Source organism: Stigmatopora nigra, chromosome 12 (genome assembly GCF_051989575.1).
Source record: "Stigmatopora nigra isolate UIUO_SnigA chromosome 12, RoL_Snig_1.1, whole genome shotgun sequence".
NCBI classification, from domain to species: Eukaryota; Metazoa; Chordata; class Actinopteri; order Syngnathiformes; family Syngnathidae; genus Stigmatopora; species Stigmatopora nigra.
Genome location: NC_135519.1, coordinates 7992686 through 8001251, shown reverse-complemented (window position 1 = coordinate 8001251; position 8566 = coordinate 7992686).

Below are 8566 nucleotides of genomic sequence, written 5' to 3'. Positions count from 1 at the left end.
GTCTGATATGGAAGATCCCCTAACATGGATAAATCTAAAATCGGCCACTATAACCATTGAGATGCTTTCATTCCTTTCTACCGATTCATAAAATAGCTCCACTGACATTATTGACAGCAATTCACCTCAATGACCAGCTCTAATTATGCATATACAAGCCCAAATATCACAAATTGCCTAATATTGCCCCCCGCACAAGGATACCCATCATGTTAAAACAAAATATAATTGTAGCCTGAAAGAAAGGGGTATGGGCACACTGCATGAACGCAGTGTCATCTATTTTGGTTCTTTGAAGAAATCAAGTGACAATAATCCTGTCAGCGCAAATTTAACGCTTGGAAGCATCACCTGCCGGCTATTACGCTTTCTAATCGGTCACATTGAGGAGAGTATGCTTTACGAAATAATAATCAGCAAAAAATAAATTTAAATGGGGTCAAACATTTTGCTGTAACCTTGTTTTTTGCTTATGTGGGTCAGATGTACCTTGAAAAGAATAACATTGCCTGAAGCGAACATGAGGTCACCAGCAACACAGCCATACCAATGTTAGCTCTCGTGTACCGTTACTGTTGAAGATGAGAGATTAGGCCGTTAGGGCATAGAAAGTGCCACGATGACACCATTCATGAGGAAGTAAGACTGCTTGCTTGCCCCTTTGATGGCCAACAACCTTTCAGTTGAAGCGTGCTCACAAGCAGCATGTTGAACATAGTCTACGCATGGAGCTTTCGCCTACAGGGAAGATGCTCCATGACTAACCCCTGACCTGTGACCGAAAAAAGAAAAGTGGTGGGAAAGAGGAGATTACGCAAGTCAACTAAACCTATGTTGTTAATGTCATTTGGTCGTGAATCAAATGCCTTAAAAAAAAGTGAAGTTCGAGGAGTTTAAAATAGATATTGCGATTGTTAAATAGTGAAGAGAACTCCCTGCCCCCCTGTTGTGCGCTTCTCTCATTTGCATTAAAGTTGCCTTTAGGTACACAAATCTGTAAAAGGTCAAACACATGGACTCTGGCCAGACAGAAAAATTTAATTTGACATTTTTGCTTTGAATATAGTCGCATCTTTGCATGTGAATTTTGCTCATCAATATTTTCTTTCTTGGATTGATTCATACATCATATGCCAAAATACATTACTTTGAAAGAGTGGTTGTTTATGGGTGGTTGGCGCATCGGCATCACAGCTCTGGGGTCCTGGATTTAAATCCAGGTCATGTCCACCTGTGTGGAGTTTGCATAAGTGGGTTTCCTCCGGGTACTCCCCTTGTATGTGTAATGCGGTTCCGAAACTGAGATGAGATGGTTATTTATGTTGGTGTCTTGAACTTCACCTCTGTTTATCGCATTAACACATGACATTTTTATAATGCCATATTGTTATCTAACATCTGATGTAAAGTGAAGGGCGAGTGTTCTTTATAGGTCATCACAACCCAACTTAAGAAACAAAACTGGAAGACTACTTTAAATGGTTTAACAAATTAAAACAGTTGTATTTTCAAATTTTGAGAAAGAGAGTCAGTGGCTATCAATTTTACCTGTGGTTTAAGGTCGTCAACAACCCTCCCTCCCATTCTGTGGGTGTTTATGTGTTTTATGGTATTTAAGGTGCTTGTTGTGTAATAATGGGAAAAGCACCATAGGAGGAGGGGGAATCATCGCATGCTGCCAGGAAGCCTCAAAGGCTAGCGGTGAATCGTGCAGTAGTGGCAGACTCGAGATGTGTCACAGGCCTGCTGTGTTTTAATAGAGGCTGCTAGCATGTAGAGTAAAATGCATTAAGTTGCAAAACAGTTGTAGGTGAATATTGATATTTTTTTTCCATACCCAGAATATTGACTAACCTCTAGCAAACAATTAAACGATGGCTATTATTGTTAGATTTCTGGGCAGAGCAGGTGTTGGAGAGATCTGGTACTCGTAGGGAATTTGTTTACATAGTATATGTAGAGCTGTTTTTATTCTTGTCCAAAAGAGTAATGGCTGATTTCCTGGAAGTACCATATTAAAATCCACATACTAGAAGCTGCACACAATACCAACAAATTCATTTTTCACACTCCTGTAAACATTCTAGTGTTTGGGTTTACTGGGTTTAAGGGTATCAAATGTATAAAAATCCCTAAAAATGTAACCTTGCGTTTTAATTTTATTCTGTTTTCCTCGGACTTGGTCTTGCTGGTTGATTTTATGTATGTTTGCCCCCATTCCTGCCAAGATTAAGGATATAGATGCTGTTGGCTGTAAGCTCACAGTAGAGTATTTTTGTCTCAAGAATGTATTGGTACAATATATTTTCACACATTCTATCACAACATACAACTGGGGTCGAGAATAGCAAATAACAGTATTTAATTGGTATATACAGTATTTCAGTCCTTTGCAGAATAAATATCATTTCTTTGCCAAAGTTAACCGGACTAAAACCCTTAGCCAACCTGCAACCCTCATGATGGCAGTGGGTGGATCTTCTAAAGATCATACAGTTCCAACAGTTGTTTGTACTTGTTTATGCATAAGACGGTCTTGGACCACTCACTTCTTGAAGGCCATCTAGCTCGCCACCCTCTGCTTATCAGTAAGCCAACTTGTGATGAATGCACCCTTCGTTTCCTTCCCATTATAATTCTGTTGAGGAATGTCACTACATGCACCTGAACCCCCATTCATCTGCAGCTTTTCACCTGAGGTCATAGCAGTATGTGCATATTTTATTCATGCTTTGTGTGCAGTGTATGCATTCATTTAAATGTATGTTAAAGTTGTTCACCAAAGTACAATCCAGTCAAGCTTTTCCCAGGGATGTTTTAGGTCCTCAACTAATTAGTTTTATCAAATATTATTTTGCGTGGTGATGCATTTTTACTCTTCTGTCATTATCTTTGTGATGTGAGGAACAAAAGGCTAATCACTGCACAAATGTATTTTACTGTAATCACAGAGCAAGCAATGGCTTTCTACCATATTGACATGGTCTTGCATTATGCAACATTTCATTTTGCTTCCATGGTTATGGTAAACGAAATGACCTGTTTTGAAAATTTCCATTTCATTTGGAGAATAACCTTGCAATCCATCGTCATCTGGATGATGGATTTCTGTATAAAGCCTCAGAAATCACTCCAAAATATATTGCAAACTGACTTTAATGTCACGAACAGACCATACAGATTGGATGGCCCTGGAATTGAATACAAGAAAAAAAATATATATATATAATTTATATTAGAATAATTAAACAAAATGTAAAGCTACTTGTGTCTTGAACATAAAGAACTTCAGCAATTTATGAATATTCTATGTATCATACATAAATCCCTGCTTTTGTCTCATACAGCTCATCTTCAGAGGGTTGTTAGATCAGACAGTTCACATGCTCTTTGTCTAACACTGAGTTCTGGGTTGACTTTCCAAGAATATCCAAACTGTGAGTAGTTGGGCTCAGGACAGTTGATCGTAGTTCAAATCACACCAAGCCCATAGTTAACTTGTTTTTAGTCCGGACTGAAATACAATGGATGCCAACTGACTAAAGAGCTATGGTATAGTCAGCTAGTGCAGGCTCCAACTCTAGATGACCCTGAGTAGTATACTTGAGGCAGTATGGAAAATCAATGGAAAAACTTTTAAAACTGACTGTCATATGCATTATTTTTTCTGTTGTGAGACTGTTGTCACAGCATCTGCTTGCACACACTTTGGACAGATTGTGTTTAGGGATGTAATCAATTTGCAACATCCTTGCTTTCAAAATGAAAAGTCATAGGAAGCTGAATTTCCATGTCATTCTTTCTAAGGTCCTTACATATATTTTGCATTTTGGTTTGTTCAAATCAAATGGGGCCGAGTGTTTGCTGACACCACCTTTGTGATGGATGAAGCAATAATAGTATGCGCTCTGGGAAAGGATGTCATTGTTATTGAAACAGTCTCATGCATAGATAAATAAATAAAACGGACATGAGTTAAAACATTTTGGTAAAGCCCACTTCCATTTATTTTTTTCCTTACTCTGTTCCTTTTCTGCAACACCCTCATCTTCTATGCTATCCTATAAACATGTTTTTATCATTTTTTTTAAATCATATGGTCAGGTCTTCCAACCTTTTTCTTCATGGCTTTTGTTCTTTTTCCTTCTAGGCCCACACATACCCATAAATAGCTTGGTTAATCTTTGCAGACGGAGAAGGTAGGCGTATTAAAATAGTATAAGAAAGAATGTATCTGGATATTTACTTCACAGAATTTTAAATACATACATTTAAAGGTAAAATATTTTACAGTCCAGATCCCCCACTTACTGTATTTTGGAGGTTTTGTCCTACATTTATTCTCAATATTAAGGATACCATCAGGTCAAGTAGTTCTCATCAAAGTACTTTTTCATCAATTTTTGTCACTTTTTACAGTAAATACAGGTGATTATAAAAATACTGTCAATAAGTGGATTTTTAAATGAATGTAACTGTAGAATTCATTTATTATTACAGTACTGTACTTCTAACTTACAAAGTAAAATCATTCAGGAAATGGATGGGCCGCTTGCAAGGACACAATTTCTATATTGTGCCTCTGAAGTACAGTATGATTAATAGCCTAGGCATCCCACTCAATTATCTGCAAAGTTATCCTTGTGGCCCTGGAATTAATTAAAGTACATGTTTCGTAATAGTAAAACAGTCCCCAAAAGCCACTGTTATATCCTGCATTGGAAAAGCTTAGGGATTTCTCTATCAGGGAAGAACAACTTTATATATTAATAGTACATTATTAAGGAATTATGTTATTTAACAATCAGTTTTAAGAGGACTCCACAAATTACACTGCCGTATGCACTTTTTTCCCTCAATTAAACTTCTACTACTAATGCATATACTTAAACAAGAAACTTGCCAAATGCTCTTGGTTTGGCATGATGGATGAATCTGTTTTATCTCCGTTGTTCTGTTAATTAATCCCCACTTGTCCTTGAATTTGATATGATCGAACCAAGAGTGTTAGAGTAACGATACAATCGCTCACAGTTTATTGCCTGTACTCTAACACTGTAGTATACTGTATTATCAAGAAAAAAGAGAATCTGAAAAATATTCTATGCTCCACAATTCATTCTGATCTTGTAATATAAAAAGTATCATTTGCAGATAAATCTCAAATTACTTGAAAGGAGAAGAGAATATCAAAAAGTTCCAGTATTTAATGTCTGTCTCTTCATAGCTAGTGGCTGACCTACTTTTGTCCATCATAAAACTTATCATCTTTGCATCTTGGGTAGGGATACCATATTTGAATTATACAGTATAATGCATTTTAAAGTACCTTTTGTATTTTCATCCATCTATTCATTCAGGCTACACATATTGTCACGACACATGGTGTTGTTTGACCTCCTCAATTTATTAAATACATTTTTTTCCACACACTTCTAAATGTATTTTTGGAGTGAACAAAGAAATCCCTAATGAGCGTGAGACCTACAAAAGCAAGTTACAGACACTAGCAAGGTTAGAAATGACCTTAGTTGTACCTTTGAAATTATCATAATAAAGACCACCCAAAACAAGGCTGCTAGAAAATATGAAAAAAATGCTTTTTAACAAGGTTTTATATAAATTTTTGGTGTGACTCATGAAGCAATGTTTCACTGAAGAGATGCCACTGGCATTTTCACAAAACATTCCTACCTCACTATAAATGACACTGAGAACATCTGGGATGGCACCTACTGCTGCAAAAAAATAGGCCTTGAGTTAGAAGGATTTTCAGTCAGATTTCTCCCCATATGTTGTCTCTGGCAGTCAGATTTCTTCATACATGCTATTTTTGTCATGGAGAGACTTGACATTCTATATTATCTTATCCCTGTTTCAATTGCAGCCTTAAGCCATTGATGTTAAATGGGCCATTGCGATAAAGCATAAAGTTAGACTGCTTTGTCGAAACATGTCATATTGATCGTCTTTCATATAACCAATGTTTTCGTATGTTCGATGAAAACATGTTAAGCAGAGTGATTTTTGTTGAGGTTGTATTGAGCTCAGAGGATTGGCCGTGTATAGCCCTTTCAAAATTGGCCAAATAAGTGATAGTCATGGAGAATGTTGAAAGGAGTATGGAGAGATTAAAACAGTAGGATATACTGTAGAGAGGTTATAAGAGGAGAGGAGGAGAGTCTCCTTTAAATTGAACCCGAAGCCCTTGTTCACAAGAGATGGTCATTTAGAAGCATAATAGCCATCTGTGGCCTTACATAAAGTGCTTCCCTCAAGTGGGGTTGTGAATTCAGAGGGAAATGCTGTCGTCTGTTCCTTTCAGTGTGGTGAAACAAAAGGTCCACGAACCGTGAAAAAATGTTGAACAATCCTAAAGCCAATGCTGGGGAACTTTTTTTTAAAACTGAAGAGTACACATACAAGGTGATTGAAAACAAAAGTAATGCAATTCAAATATAGCACAGCAATTTGGGTTTTGTCAAGAAAATACGATGAACAATTGATATGCCATTGTCACTTTACAATGATGTATATGTACCTGCATCTAAATTAACTTGAATGGTATGAGACTTCATGATTGATGTGTATTTTTCAATGTCAGCCAACAGATGATGGGAGGCAAGAGTTCAAACAGCCGTTGTTTCTTAAGTGGCTTATTGATTGCTGTCAGTGGGGCAACCATAGTGTGGCTAATCATAACTGATTTGTGGCTCTTCAAATGCAAAGACAATAATTTGGGGATGTCAGAATCGGAATATTTTGACTCTATCAATCAATACACACAAAAGTGCAGGTATTGTAATGGAAACTTGACTATTGGCATTCTGGAGCCAACTGGCTCTGTAAACAGGCAGCAACATAATTTTGTTTTACTCTGTATTGTTACACATTCATTCATATTCTTTATACTCAGTCCACACAATTGCTTATATCATAGGGACTACTTCTAGAGTTAGTAGAGTGATTTAAAAATAAACCTCAGAATGAGTCCATGCCTATCCACAAACAAACCAGGGGCATCCATCAGCTTCAACGACAGCATAGCCAATGAGGTTCAATTGACAATTTTGCACACAGACTCTGTCTACTTTTATTTTTTTTCCTTTAATTTTTCGTATCTGAAGCTGGTAATACTTTACCCAATATTGTTAAAAATCCAGAATTTACTCTCTGGGGATTGATAAAGGATTGTTTTATGAAACTGCATGTTTGAAATATGTCAGTATCAAATATATTCTGGTTCTAAGAAAGTCTTATAAAATAGGGTTTACTTTGTGAGTCCCATAATGTGGAAATGTGCATAGTTTCAGCTTTTGATAGAGCCACAAAATGAATATGGCATTTAAGAGTAGACATTTACACAAAGAGGATATTACAAAGCATAATTTTTCGTTTTTATTTCCTGTTAAATCTTAGTTGGCCAAGCGACAATGTGTTCCAAAACTAAGCATAGGGAGGAAGGGAAAGTTTACACACAAACGTAGCAGACATTCAGCATAGTCAGCACACAAACTGAAGCAATGGAGGAACAAGATATCCCGAGAGAATATCGCTGTAGTGAGAAACTGCACACAGATGAAGTGAAAAACATACCAGGCAAACAATGAATAATAATATGTTTCAGGTACACTTTTCCTTAACTGTACAATCTTATATTGCAATTGATGACTGAATAATTGTTTTGCACTGAAATAATGTGCAAATGACAAAAAAATGGCTATTCGATTCTATGATTATGGATCATGATGTGAAATACATTAATTGTGCTTAAATAAATCAAAAAATCTAATTTCTTTCAAATACTGTGGAAAGTGCAGTAAACAAAATGCCCCGATGCTACCTACTATTTTTTTTAGCAGCAATTCTGCTTTACCTGTATATTACTTTTGTGCACGTTCCATTTTCAAAAGAAGTACACTAAATAAGATTCAGAAAATAATATTATTATTTAAGTAGATAACTCATAACATGTCTTGGATGCATGAAAACAAGGACTTTTTATATTGCATATGCAACAGAAAATAGAAGAAAATGTAATTATTTTGCTGATTCTTGTACGTCTGTACAAACCATCAATTGTTAATGAGGGTTTGACGAGTATTGAATGATTTAGCTGATCCCGCTGATACAACATCTTAGGAATATGAAATATAATACAGTGAGACACGTAAGCAATGGTGAAAGGGAACTCACAATAGGGTTCTGAAGATGCAAATGTATTTATTGGACTGACTTTTCACATGACATTGCTACATTATGAATGCGTTCTGCACATTGTACATAGTATAAAGGTCAATTTTAGACAACACTTGATGTTTCTTTTCAACATTTGAGTGAATGTAAACACTCTAAGGAGAAGCACTGTAGCTGTATCTTTCCTTCATGTCTTTTGTCATTGTTTTTTTTTTTGTCAAACAGATTCATCGCTACATTTGATCCTTGATTGCATCTATAATTGCATGTGAACATTCAAAATTAGTGTTTTATTGTTTGAATTTAAAATGCATAATTAAAACGAGAACCCTTGCAGTGAACAGAATAGCAATACCTCCTGGAGACTTGT